The sequence below is a fragment of the Phaenicophaeus curvirostris genome, chromosome 12 (assembly GCF_032191515.1).
Source record: "Phaenicophaeus curvirostris isolate KB17595 chromosome 12, BPBGC_Pcur_1.0, whole genome shotgun sequence".
NCBI lineage: Eukaryota > Metazoa > Chordata > Aves > Cuculiformes > Cuculidae > Phaenicophaeus > Phaenicophaeus curvirostris.
Window position 1 is genome coordinate 17,520,549 of NC_091403.1, and position 14,157 is coordinate 17,534,705.

At 41.8% G+C, this 14,157-nt stretch overlaps 1 long non-coding RNA gene across 1 annotated transcript in view; it reads left to right on the top strand.

The window, feature by feature from the left end:
* Positions 1–894: 894 nt before the first annotated feature.
* The window catches only part of LOC138725746 (uncharacterized), a 60,042-nt gene continuing 46,779 nt past the window's right edge, over positions 895–14,157 (top strand). The window contains exon 1 of the long non-coding RNA XR_011338295.1: positions 895–1,027. This is a non-coding gene — a long non-coding RNA (uncharacterized lncRNA). The remainder of the gene's footprint in view (positions 1,028–14,157) is intronic.

The following is a 14,157-nucleotide window of genomic DNA, read 5'->3' on the forward strand; positions in this document are numbered from 1 at the left end:
TAGAAGTGCAATGGGTGGGAAGAGCTGGATATGAAGACATGTTAATAAATTATAGCCCTAACAGAGGTTCATTTTCTGTGTCAAAAGAAAATTTTGATTGCCTATTGCCAACCCTTTTCCACTCCAAGGCCCACAGATGTGATCTCTCTGAACTGGAACTCCAAAAGGCTTCTTGGGAGCAGCAGGAGAGGAACAATTTGTTGTCACTACCATCTGACACGATTTTAAAAAGAAGGCTAAAGCAGCCTGTTGAGAAATAGCAGTAGCTATAAAGATACACCAGAGGAACATTAGAGAAATTCTGTGCAAGTCATCTTTTACAACTGATGGCTTCAGCAGACTTTGGAGTATCATGTGTTTTTGGGACTTGCCATGGGAAGAGTTGCGTAGAAGGAAGGGGAAAGAAGATGTTACATGTCCTTTGCAAGCACTATAGGACAGGCCAGAGTCCCTGGATGGAAAAGTTCCATATCAAGCTTCCTCTCTGCTTCAGGTGGCCACAGGATGAAGTTCTGCTCTTGTCTCGTCTCCCAGCAGCCTAACACCATTGGCTGGGATGGAAGCATTCCTGATTTACCAGCATAACATACCAGACTTACGCATCTGGCACAGTTGCCACCTGACTGGGGTTGTTTGGAGGTGGTCACCTGCTGCTGTTTTTAGGCAAGGTCTCAGTGTAGTGCTGAACAATTCATTGCCTGCTCTCTAAGTGTTTTACCCACCTTCTTTTTTCACTAAATAGCCTAGTATGTTTTAACCTTATTGTCTTTAAAGGAGCTGCTCTCAGTGGTAGCCCAATACATAAAGAGATTCCACTCAAATTTTTTGTAATCGTTCTATCTGTAATCTATGTAACTCCTCTATTGATTATTTTTGGCTCATTTCTTTAGGGTAGGAGGATGGATTCAATGAGACAAATAGAAAAGCACTCACTCCATGGACTTCTACTTGGATAAGACAAGCTGTAACAAATCAACTTTGATGAAGTGACTTGTGCTGTTACCTTCCCTTACTCTGAAAATTCAAGGTACGTCATCTATACCAGCTAATCCACTGAAGATCCCCACTGTTTCTTTAAAAAGCTCACGGCCTTCTGTCACAAGAAGAATGGCTTGTATGGTCTCACCTCTCTTCACCTGCAAACTCAAACAATTTCCTTTAATATATTTTTAATATAACACCCTCAGTCAAAATCTCTCAGGTATTTTAGTGTTTCTAACTTTAAAATATATGAAACTTTGACCTCTTGTAACTACTAAACTTTTATATATATATACATATGATCACTTTGTTTAGAGGTCTATTTATTGCATCTTAATGCTATGCAAACATCTCAGATCATAAAAAGTGGCCTATGTAGGAATTGATGGTTGACAATTTCTCTATACTCAAACAAATTTTTACAGCACACTGTTGTTTTATTGTTAGCCACACCAACATACATGTGCAGGTATCACACATCCCCTGTTCTAGCTCCTGCCTGATATTTTAAGTCTTTTTTGTGCTTTCATTACTTACTTTTCCCTTTTATTTGCTGTTAGCTGCAGTGGATTTAAATTGGGGTTATTTAGCCTGGAGAAGAGAAGGCTCTGGGCTTATAGGAGAGATGAGGACAGACATTTTAATAGGGCCTTTAAAAAAAAAACATTATCCCTTGTCCAATTCCTAATAACCAAAACGATGCAAACAAATGAGTCTGTAGCAGCGGGTGTGGTTCCAGATTTCATTGTAAAAATATGAATGATTATGGATCTGCTCTGGAATATGTTTGATGCAGACAAAGTCACTCCTGGAAAACCAGCACTTTCCTTTTCTCTTTACTTTTTGAAAGTCGTCTCCATATGCTTTGTGAGCTAGCAGGTGGGTTACATTTGTACAGTATTTTAAAGCCTCTGACAGTTGCCGATTATCATCAACATGTTCAAATTCTGAACTGCGCAAGTGTAGCAAGTGTACAGAGTTTTTCAGAGCACCAGAGAAGCAGCAGCTGAGGGTAGTCATGCTGCTCTGGAGCTGATGCTTTTATTTTTATCGGTCTCTTTTGCTTCCTCTTACATGCTTTGAGGTTTGTTTCAGGGTAGCCTGTTGACTGGAAAACAGTCTTATATTCATTGAAAGCTTTGTAAATTAAGCCTTAGCCACTCTTGCAATGCCTGCAGTTTGCATGAAATTATTAAAAGAGGGCAAAATATGTGCATGTTTAAGAACACATCTTCATCAATACCAGTGTGTTCCAGTGTAAACATTTTTGTGTGCTCTTACTTTATAAAGTAAAAACTTTAAATGGGAATTCCACAAGTAGGAAACACTATTTCTTACGTTTATCTGCCTTGATGCATTACCCCCAGGAAAGCTGGGGAGGGGCTCTTTGTCAGGGAGTGCAGGGACGGGACAAGGGGGAACACTTTTAAGCAGAAAGAATGGAGATTTAGATTAGATATTAAGATGAAATTCTTTATTGTGAAGGTGGGGAGGCCCTGGCACAGGTTGTCCAGAGAAGTTGTGGCAGCCTCATCCCTGGAGGTGTTCAAGGCCAGGTTGGATGGGGCTTTGAGCAACCTGATCCAGTGGGAGGTGTCTCTGCCCATCACAGGGGGTGTTGGAACGGGGTGATCTTTAAGGTCCATTCTAACCCAAACCATTCTATGATTCTAGCTAAGAAACTGTGCTTCCCTGCCTGCCAAATCACTGCTGGGTAATGACAGTGTGTGTTACATCCCTTGGTAAAAGTCCAGTTAAAAGTGTTTAGATTTTACAATACATTTTCTAGATTCAGTAGAATTGGCCTTTTTGGTCCTAACTGCTTTATTCTGCTTTATAAAACTGAACCTAAGGGTCAGATGGTAAGGCTTTATATCTACCTTTTTTTGATATTTGTACCTTTCTACTGAAGCATCTGGAATGTCCTGCAGGAAATCCTACAGCAAGCAACTACTTACTGTGGGTGCCAAAAATTATCAAATGAATAACATTACTTTGAAATAAAACAGTACAATCTTGAGTAAAGCCAGCAAAGATTATGCAGCTTGTGCTGAGGCAAATATGCATTCAACTATGCAGATTGAAATTTTAATACCATTTACTACTGCTGTGTTTTCTGCAGTAACTGGTAAGCTGTTGAGAAAAGCTCCACTGTCTACTAAGAGTAGATGCTATAAATAAATCATACATGATATTTTCAAGCTGTTTGTGGAATTTAATGTTGCACCTGCAGATTTTGCTCAGACTGTAGTGCATTGTGAGGTATCTATGAGGTTGGAAACTCTTATTCTGAACAGAGCTGTATGAGAAGGATCATAGTATTTTTGGCAGTAAAATGATTTTTCTTCTCAAGATGCATCTATACACTGCAGGATGCTAACAGAAATAGATAAGTTCCTGGTGCATACACGGTCATCTGGAAAACCAAGAAGTGCTCTGGTGCAGAGCACATGTCACAGCAGAACTGTGAAGCATTTTACTTGATTTCTAACCATCACTCTTCTTCACTGAGGCAGACCTGCATGTTGCTGCCTCCTTCCTTGATTTTGCTGTGTTGGGCCCATGCCAGGCTAGGAGTGGCTGTTCCGTACACTGGGGGCTTTTAGGATGGACATTGACATGTGTGAGTTATTCATCTGTCATTGAGATAACTTGCATGCCAGAAAAAAATACAAGCCCATAACTGTTCGTGGCAGTGCCTAAAGGTTTCTCTCTCATATCCATGGTGGAGGGAATCAGAACGTCTGTTTCCCTTCAAATGGAGGAGGAAGAGAACAGTGAATGACAATTGTACTGTTTGAGATTGATCTTTTTATTTGGGACTGCTGCCTTTCAAAATGAGCAAATTGCAAAAGTGCTGAAAAAAAAAAGAAGGAGGGCTTTAGGATACAAGACCGAGAGCCAAAAGACATGGGCTTTGTTCTCAGCTCTACCATGAGTCTCCAGGGCTGCATTTAGAATAAATACCATCCCTGCTTAGCACTCCAGTTTCCCCAGGTGTAAAGCAAAGATAAGGATTTGCAAAGAATTAACAAATGTTTGTAAAGGTCTTGGATGGCAAGGAATAAGAAAGAATCACGAAAACACAAAAAAAGCCCTGTATTACTGTGGCTTACACACTTAAGCTTCTGCTACCTAAGAGGTTTTTACTGGTTCTTTAACAAGCAAATGAAATGGATACGGGCTTTGTCTGTCATGAAGCTAACCTGGCAATACTCCTTCACTGGGACTAATAATCATTAATGTCCTTTTAACTTCGTAATTCCCTTTTTTTTCTTCTTCTTCTTCTTAAAGACAAAGATGTAGATGTGGCTAGAGTGACGCATACAACCTGAGCATCGACCTGCATAATCATTACCTCAAAGTGAGGGCCATTAAAATCACATTAAGGGTTGGCAGAAGCCCACTAAGGAGTTGAAGACTGGACTTCTAGTTTTCAAGCTTCTGCAGTTTTAAAGTACCTAGACTCTCAGTAAGGTGCAGGAGGTTGTTAGTGACATTTTGATTTTATTTGCTTTGAGGGGACATAATGGAAAATAAAATCCAGTTTCAGGTTTAACGAAGTTTTGCCGGAGATTGGCGTTATGTCTGCTGTCAATCAGAGCTGGATCTCTCTTTGGAGTCAGCTTTAGCCCAGCAGAAAGCCCAGACTTGTGGCTCTCCTGTAAGGCCGTCCAGTGTGGAGTTCTTTGGATTCCTGTAACCTTCTGGTGGCCACACCGAGTAATGAGAACAAATATGAAGTCTCCATAGGCTTAGTTAGATAGGAGAGCAGGCAGGGCTGCCACTTCTGCCTCCTGGCAGATGTGAAACTGCAAGTGCAGACAGGGGATTGGTTCTGATAAGAATCAAATAGGCAAGCCCAGAACAGTTGTCTGCAGAAGCATGGAAATTCAAAGTAGAAGCTCTTTGGTCCTGTTTTTGGTGGAACAGAGCTGAATCCTTACAGTGATTTTAATGTCAGAGGCACTGACAATGCTGGCTCTCGCTTAGAAAGTATTTGATGTCTAACATGGATATATTTAATCTCTCTCAACTCCTTAAAAATTAAATTTAATGTAACACGGCCAGGACAGATGGAGAGGTTCTGTAAATATGGGATTGCAATAAGCATAATGTCTTCAATGTAAGTAACTTCCTTCAAGGTCACTTGAAAGATATTTGGGTACAAGTCGGATCTGTTCCTGCTATGGTGCAGAGAGGAATGGAAGTGAGAACACTGGAGGAAAAGGTCACACAGGTGGAGACACAGGCACAGCCTTAACTTTTGCCTAGAGAGAGGCTCCAAACTTAATAAGTATTAATTTGGGGCTTTTATACCCACTTAGCCTGGGAAGTAGCAGGCAGTGGGAAACTCTACTGATGCTAATAAACATACTTAAATTCAAACAAGGAAACAGCAGATGGCAACCAAGAGCTTGACTTCTAGTGCAGACAGTGCAGTGATAAAATGAGAATAAAGAAATATTATGCAGGATAATGAAGTAATTCCATGGGTTTGGATTTGTCAAGTAAGTATTTGTATATCAAGTAACAAAAAATTTATAGAGCCATATGCCTGACAACTTGGGTTTTTTTTCCTGATTATATCACTTTTTCTAGAAAAGGTACCACTACCTCCTGCAGACCTTCCCTCACACAGAACTTGTGAACGTGTCTCAAACATGAAACCTCTAGCATTTCCTCTGCCCTTCTTTTAACCTCAATCTACAAAGGAAAACTAAAAGAACAAGAAACAGTTTAGAAAAATACTTAAAAGGACATTGTGTATTCATTTTTTCCAAGCCAAAAATATTACTCCCTAGTTTACTAGACAAAACCCTATTATCTCAGTATTGCTCATCAGTATATATTTAAATATTTAATCTAAAGACAGGCACTTCTGTTGTTTTTTGTAGTTTAGAGCAAGAATCCAAACTTGAATTTTGACTTTTGAGTATGTGAAGCTTTTGAAGCTCCATCAGTGTCCCAAATTCAGGTTTTTTTTCATTTGCCTTATTCTGCACACCCTGGTAAAATTTGTTATTTCCAAATCAAAGGAAACAGTTCCTTCGGTCTCTTCACATTTGGTTTTTGTAAGCTCCTGTAATGCCTCTGGTTCTATCATCTGCACTGTGTGAAAAGCGGTAATTTGTGCTGACATCATCTAACTGCCCTGAAGAAAAAATATGTTGCGTATCACCAAGGAAAGGTAGAAATTTATCTATAATTTAGGTCAATAATGGGGTTTAATTTACAGAGTGTTACAGCACCTCATATACTGACAGAGTCTACTATCATTAGCGATGTCTTGGGAAGCTGTTCTGTAGATATAATCAGTTATGACTGAAAGGAAATCATTATGAGGACCTGAGTTTTGTAACCACTTCTGGGGTTTATTATCCTTTGTGGCAGTTGTGCTTATGAAAACTCAGGAGTTGTCGTTTTCCCAAGCAAGAAGACCCACACAAATTATTGACATTATAGGGTGTGTGGGTGTGGGTGTGGTTGTAGTGAGGTGCTGATGCTGAGCAGCATGCAAGGTCCTCCTCTCCAGCAGCAAGCCAGTGTGACAGCTTGGATTGAATCAATATTTGTAGTTCTTTAACCTGCCAGGCCTGTGCTGACGACCATGCCTTTACCACATCACCTTACCACCACAGACTGCTGCAATGGCCAGGGGACACCCACTTACTGTCCATTTCCAGGCCTGTGTAATGTCCCAAAGCTGCACACAGAGCTCACCCCAGGAGCTATAACCAGCAGCGTCTGTGACATTATCTTTTTCTTCCACCTGTACCTTATTGTATCTGCATTTTTTTCCCATTGGGTAGTTATCACGGTCCTTTTGTGGCTATATGGCTGTCCAAGTGCTGTGTGTATGCAGAGGAAGAATGCTCGGGCTGGGTTTCAGTGTGAATTTGCTTAATGCAGCCCTGAGAAAATGCACAAAGTTCAGGTCACTAGATCTGAAACTTCAGATGGAAAGTGTAGGATGCAGTCTCTTCGGTGTACTGCTGAGAGCTCTGTTCTACAGCTGTGCTCTCCTCCTCTCAGCTGCTGCTAGAGGAGTACCAGAAAGGCAGCTTTTCCCACAAGTTCTGCAACATCTCTCCACTCTGGGATATATTTCAGGTTGGAGATTTTGGTATTTGGAGTAGGACATGAGGATTTTTCCGTATGTATTGTGTATCCGTTTCTTGCGTATAGTACATTTCACATGTCTGATTCCTGGCTTTGCTGTGCTGTATACAATAACAGCATGACTGGCTTCTAAAAGTGCTATGAGATGATGGATGTTTTGCTTAGGCTGGATTACAAAATAGCCATATGTGTCTGGGAACAGGCCACCTCTTCCCTGCTGCCAGTGCCTTGTGCAAGCTGAGTGAGTAACAACATGCTTTGATTAGGCTTTTTAGTCCTGAAAAAAAGAGCTGTTCAAGCTCAGGGTGACTGTTACATCTTGTTGCGAGATTCTGCCTCCACTATTTGTCATCCAATATAGAGCTAATGATGCCCACTGGCCTTGACTCTGTTAGTCAACACTGTGGCTTTTACTCTAAGGCTTTTCCTTCTACTGGAGGTGATGACTCCCTGTTTAATACTAGCACAGCACATATGGGGCACAGATGGAAATGTACTTTGCTAGGCACTTGAAGTACCACTAGCCCTGTTTTGTAGATCAGGAAACAAAGTAAAATTAAACTTCCACTTCTTAAGACTAAAGATGATGAAGAATAACCACATCTTTAAGTAGCAGCATTCTGATGGATAATTAAATTGTTAGAAGTTTGTATCTTATTTCTAAGTTTCAACAACTGCCCATCTTTATGTCCTTGTCAAAATTCCTTTCACACTCTGAAAACTCTCCTGTTAGATAAGTTTTAGACTCTTAGCCTTCTTTTGAATGACCGAAATAGATTAGGTTCCTCAGTGTCTCATTAATAAACAGGTTCTTTTCACAGACCATAAATCATTCTTGAAGCTCTTTGTGTAATTTGTCAAGGAGCTTATAGCTCTTCTGTCTGCAGTGTTGGATGGTGGTGTCACTACATGTTCGATGGATTACTTCCTTCTGAATTTTATTTGATGTTTACTTGTTTATTAAAGCATCACCTTTGCTCTTTCAGTCACTGGCTGGTAGTGCAGCCTTTACGTCCTGGGATATTTTCTTCAGCTAGCACAGATCTAGTGTAGTTTATCATGTTCCATGACATATAAGGTAATATATTGCCTCCAGTTTAAGAAAACATGTTTCTATTTGAAGGGATGAGGTATCTGTGTCAGTAGATAAATGCATCTGATTCAGCAAGCGATAGATCTGATTCACTGGGTCATTTCTTTGCTTGGTGAGTAGCACATCTAAGGTAATTAACAAAGTATCTGGCTTAGTGCATGATCTGGTTTGTTATCCTGAATAATTAACTTGTGTGTATGCATGAGATTAATCTCTAGCTGTCCATAAAATCTCTGTCAAGTTGGTTTTGTGACATGCCTGTCCCAATGTGTGGTCAAACACAGTAGTTTTCCTGTTGTCACATAAAATACAGCAGCAGTCGCTCTGAATGTGAACGTGATCTAAATATAAACATATAATACATTTGCTTGTCAGTAAAGATGGTGTATTTTTAGAATTTAACCAGACCTTACAATTTCTTATATGTAATTGAGAGTCTCCAGAGACTACTGTGCATTGGATAGTCAAAAATCTATTTTGAATTCTACACAGTGCAATTTACACTTCCATCTGCTTCTTATTTGTGGCACTCTGAAGCGTGCCAGCATGAGAGAGAACAAAAACATTTTGACTAGGCTGGAACCATGTCTGTGGTTTTCTTGTTGCAGTCCCATTTGAGGCAGTAGATAGAATTGATTTAGGGGGATTGACACAAAACCAGACAGATCAGGCCAGATTCAAAGCTGAAGTAATTTCTTTGAATTTTTCTTGCTGAAAATTTTAAAGAAGATTTTTTTGTTATGATTCCAAACAAAATGCTTCTATTATGTATGGGTTGTAAACATCAGTCACTGAACTGGAGATATTCTGGGGTGGATTACTTCCAGTCTCAAATGGCCAATGCTCTGCTTTCCCAGAGCTTTTGAAATACTCATAGTCCTCTCTTCCCAATTCCTCTACTTTAAATGGCCACTTTCTTCTCCTGAGAGCAGGAAACCTGCCTGGTTCAAAGCACATGCAGTCATTTGAAATTCAGAGCTAGACTGGGTATTTCTGCCTGCTTCTACCTTGTGTCATACAGACGTGCCCTGAGTCATTATGATTTACATGACAGTTTTTTCTGCCTAATTGCCATTTTGTTGAGGTTCCAGTTACTTCTAAGTATGATGAATTTCTGTAATAACTGTCATTGAGTGGTTCTTTTGTACTTCGAGGCAGTGAAATTTAGACAGGTGCTGAATGTGAGCATCTGAGAGAAAGGTGAATCCTTTGGACAAAGGACCACATGTATCCTCTCAGCTGTCCTGGTGATCCGAGTGCCTGTAGTCCTTGTGCTTCCAGGAGGTGACGTGGTTGGTCTGCTGTCATTGAAATACTAAAACAATCTTAGAATGCAAGCTGAAAGGAGTTTGAAATCAAGGTGCTGAAAAACAGTTTCTCCAGGGATCAGTTACACTGGGTGAAAAGGAGGAGAAACTTTCCAGAGAGCTTATAATGCTTGATTTCTTTATAAAGCCTAGATGTGTCAGGATAAAGAATTTAAAATGGCTTCAACATAAATGTTTCAAAAAGAAAATGGAGCAAAAGACACTTAATCAGAATTTTCTCAACCATTTTACATATGAGAGTTTTAAGCATTCCCTAAAGAATATTTTTATGTCAGTAAAGACATATATACCACAGAAAAAGGTAGTGCTGTACTATTGATTTAACACTAGCTATTTTCTTCTCCTTTTTATGGTTTTGGAAAGAGGAGAAGACCTATCTTCCTTAATTAGTGATCAGGTGCTGTGAGTTTCAGCACATCAGCTGATGAATATGATGTGCAGGCAGTGGCTTTTGCAGCTCCCATTTACACGGAGGGACGGGAGAGAGCAATGAGGTCTCCCCTCAGCCTCCTCTTCTCCAGGCTAAACAATCCCAGCTCTCTCAGCCATTCCTCATAAGGCGTGTTCTCCAGCCCCTTCACCAGCTTTGTTGCTCTTCTCTGGACTCGCTCCAGAGCCTCAACATCCTTCTTGTGGTGGGGGGTCCAGAACTGAACAGAGGATTCAAGGAGTGGTCTCACCAGTGCCGAGTACAGAGGGAGAATAACCTCCCTGGACCTGCTGGCCACTCCATTTCTGATCCAAGCCAAAATGCCATTGGCCTTCTTGGCCGCCTGGGCCACTGCTTGCTCATGTTCAGTCGCTGTCAACCAACACCCCCGGGTACCTCTCCTCCAGGCAGCTTTCCAGCCAGGCTTCTCCTAGTCTGTAGCTGCACAGGGTTGTTGTACCCCAAGAGAGAAGAGCAACAAAGCTGGGGGGGCTGGAGAGCAGGTCTTATGAGGAGCGGCTGAGAGAGCTAGGGTTGTTTAGCCTGGAGAAGAGGAGGCTGAGGGGAGACCTCATTGCTCTCTACAACTACCTGAAAGGAGGTTGTGGAGAGAGAGGAGGGAGCTGGGCTCTTCTCCCAAGTGACAGGGGACAGGACAAGAGGGAATGGCCTCAAGCTCCGCCAGGGGAGGTTTAGGCTGGACATTAGGAAAAAATTTTTCACAGAAAGGGTCATTGGGCACTGGAACAGGCTGCCCAGGGAGGGGGTTGATTCACCTTCCCTGGAGGTGTTTAAGGGACGGGTGGACGAGGTGCTAAGGGGAATGATTTAGTGATTGATAGGAATGGTTGGACTCGATGATCCAGTGGGTCTCTTCCAACCTGGTGATTCTATGATTCTATGATTCTAAGTGCAGGACCCAGCACTTGGCCTTGTTAAACCTCATGCCATTGGACTCAGCCCAGCGGTCCAGCCTGTTCAGATCCCTTTGCAGAGCCTCCCTACCCTCCAGCAGATCAACACTTCCACCCAGCTTAGTGTCGTCCGCAAACTTGCTAAGGGTGCCCTCGATGCCTTCATCCAGGTCGTTGATAAAGACATTGAACAGGGCTGGACCCAGCACTGAGCCCTGGGGAACCCCACTTGTCACTGGCCTCCACTGGATTTAACGCCATTTCCCACCACTCTCTGGGCCCGGCCATCCAACCATTTTTCCACCCAGGAGAGTGTGCACCTGTCCAGGCCAGAGGTGACAGTTTCTCAAGCAGAATGCTGTGAGAAACTGTGTCAAAGGCTTTACTGAAGTCCAGGAAGACCACATCCACAGCCTTTCCCTCATCCAGCAGTCGAGTCACTTTGTCATAGAAGGTGATCAGGTTAGTTTGGCAAGACCTGCCTTTCGTGAATCCGTGTTGACTGGGCCTGATCACCCGGTTGTCTTGCATGTGCTTCATGATAGCACTCAAGATCACCTGTTCCATGACTCCCTGGCACTGAGGTCAAACTGACCTCATAGAAGTGGTATTTTTCTTCTTTCTCTGTGTTATTTCCCTTGTCGTTCCCCTTTGCTCCTTCCAACCCCCTCTTCCCTTTTCTCTTCCCAGTTTGATGCCTGTGTGGGTCCTAAATTTAGTCCCCATAGATAACGCAGCAAGGGCATTGCTGTATTTTATTGCTAAATTACTCCTATTGTTTGTTCTTTGTCATTGTCTTGTATGACAAATATAAAAAAGGAAAACTCCTAGAAAATAAGAATGTAAGTCTGCCAGAACTGCCACATAATTCATAAGCAAGGTATGCCCGTGACCACTAGGACTTTGCATTTTATTATGCATTCAATATCAAGTACTTGGTGCCCCTTTTTCATGACAAATTCATGTGAACTATAGTTATACAGCCCAATTCATGTGCTTTAGTCACCCAGGATATTCCATTGCTTTAAAAATACTTCCAAAAATTGCTTTAGTCATGTCTGCTTCAGGTTAGGTTTATGCCAAGGATACTTTACTATTTTCAGCAATTGGAATATCAAGGCAATGAGGTAAAGACCAAGATATTTTTTATTTGAGGAGAATGGAAATTCTACCCCCCAAACCCAATGGGCTAATTGCTATTTGGGCAGAAGGCTTTGCCATCCTTTCAAAATCTGTTTTGTCATTGTGATTTTTTAATTTTTTTTTTCACTTTTTAGCAGAAAATTCGCAAATGCAGGTGGAGGGATAAAATACCAAATCCAAATGCTGGACAGTATGCCGTTTAAATATGATATTTTTGGATGCCTGCAGTGGTAAAGGCCAATTATTTTGCTCTATGAGATTGAGTCAAACTGACAGAAAAGTAGAAGAATGAATTCTACTAAGGTGAAAATACCTAGTGAGTTACAGTATGCAGACCAGGCAAAGTGCATCCACAGCTTCTCAGTTTTCACACAGTCAGTCTCTCCTTTAGATTAATTAGCACCTCACTCTGTTTGGGCTGTAATCATCAACTGGCCTCTACAGAAATTCAAAATGAGGCTAGTTTCTTTTCTCTATCAGGCATTTATCAGTTTATTACCAGTGTAGCTTGGTAAAGGACTTGTGACAATTGCAGTATTGACCACTCCCTAGAAACGCAGAAGTGACTTGCCCAAGAGTTGCACAGCGGCCCGTGACTGCGCGAGGACTGTGCTGCCATGGCTCCAGTTGAAACCGTGTCATCTGTGTCATCCTGCTTGTCTTTCTCGCCTCACAGAAGGAGCATACAAGGCAGGCTCTCTGTTTTGTGCATGGTTGGGTTTGTTCCTGCTGTGTTTGGGAAAGAGATTTTCTGCTGCACTGTTGTTGTTCCTTTGAAGCCTTCTGATGCTCTACAGAAAAAAAAAAGAAAATTAAATGGAGGGGAAAAAGCTTTCTGTCAGCACTGCTTGTAGTGTTGCAGGAGAGGATGATTACTTCTCTCCTTGTGACCTCACCATCATCACCTCTGAATGCAAACATTTTGACAAATGTTTATTGATTTCAGACCTAGGAAGCCTGGGAAAGGAGGAAGGTTTAGGCTCTACTCGTTTCTCCTGTGCTTGAAAGGCTTGTTTAACTGGGTACAGCAGGGTCTGTGTTCCTACTGAAATCTCCTTCCAAGTATACAGCAGCGGCATTTAGTGTCTTGAGGCCCAGGCTCTCTCCTTTGCAGGTAGACCTGCAGAAAAAATCTAGGCAAGGCCATTGTTTTGTTGATCTAGATCAGTAAAAATGGATGTGTTGAAGCCTGCCTTGCTGGGTTTGTCATTGCATGCTGTCTTTATTTTGGAGTCTGATAGAGGTGTATAATAAGCATTTTGGTATGTTTAACAGCCAGTGGGGTCATCAGGAAGCACGGAAAAGCACATGACTGTTGTGTACAAAGGAGGGCAAGGTGTCTGGGGAAGTAATTTTGGTTGTATTTAGGTTGGTTTTGGTAAGGTCTTAGGTAAACACAAAATTACAGCTGAAAATAAAACTACACCATCCTTTCCCTAGAAGCTTGGCTAGATTCTGGAGATACTACAGGCAGGCTGGACAGAAAATGTCATTTCTTCCTCCTGCCTGACCATGACTTCACTCAAAACCAGTGTGGTTAAGTTGGGAGTATTCCGGGATACTGGCTTTATGCAGCAGATGCTATGGAAGGCACATAGTGCTGGATGGATCGTTTCCTCTAACCAGTATGTATGCTGAGTGCTAGGCTAAATCCTTTTTGGATTAGATAAGTGAGAGGAAGAGTGACTATTGATAGAGGGCATTTTCTTTCTATGCTCCTGATTTTTGTGTGCTTACGATTTTGCTCTGATCTAGAATCAGCCTGTTTGCCACATTTGATCTTTTCAGTCTATTCCAGTTATAAGGATTTGAAGTAGCATCCAAAAAAAGTGCTGATTCCTTCAGGATGGCACTCAGCAGTCAGCGCAGGACTCTGTCACAGCTCTGCCTGCCAATGTGCTGCATGCTATTTATATCTCTCCTTATGTCTCCCAAGTCCTGCCTGGAGGAGAAGCCCAGCAGGCTGGGGTCTGCAGACAGATGAGCCCTGGCACTCCCATTCACGTGTGGCGTGTCCTGTAAAAGCAGCAATGGCTTTCACATAAATACTTGGATGTTCCTGAAACCAAGCATCTGGAACGCTTGCACCTTATTACTTTGCATTAATGATGGTTTAAATAACTTTTCTGGTCCAAAGATATATGT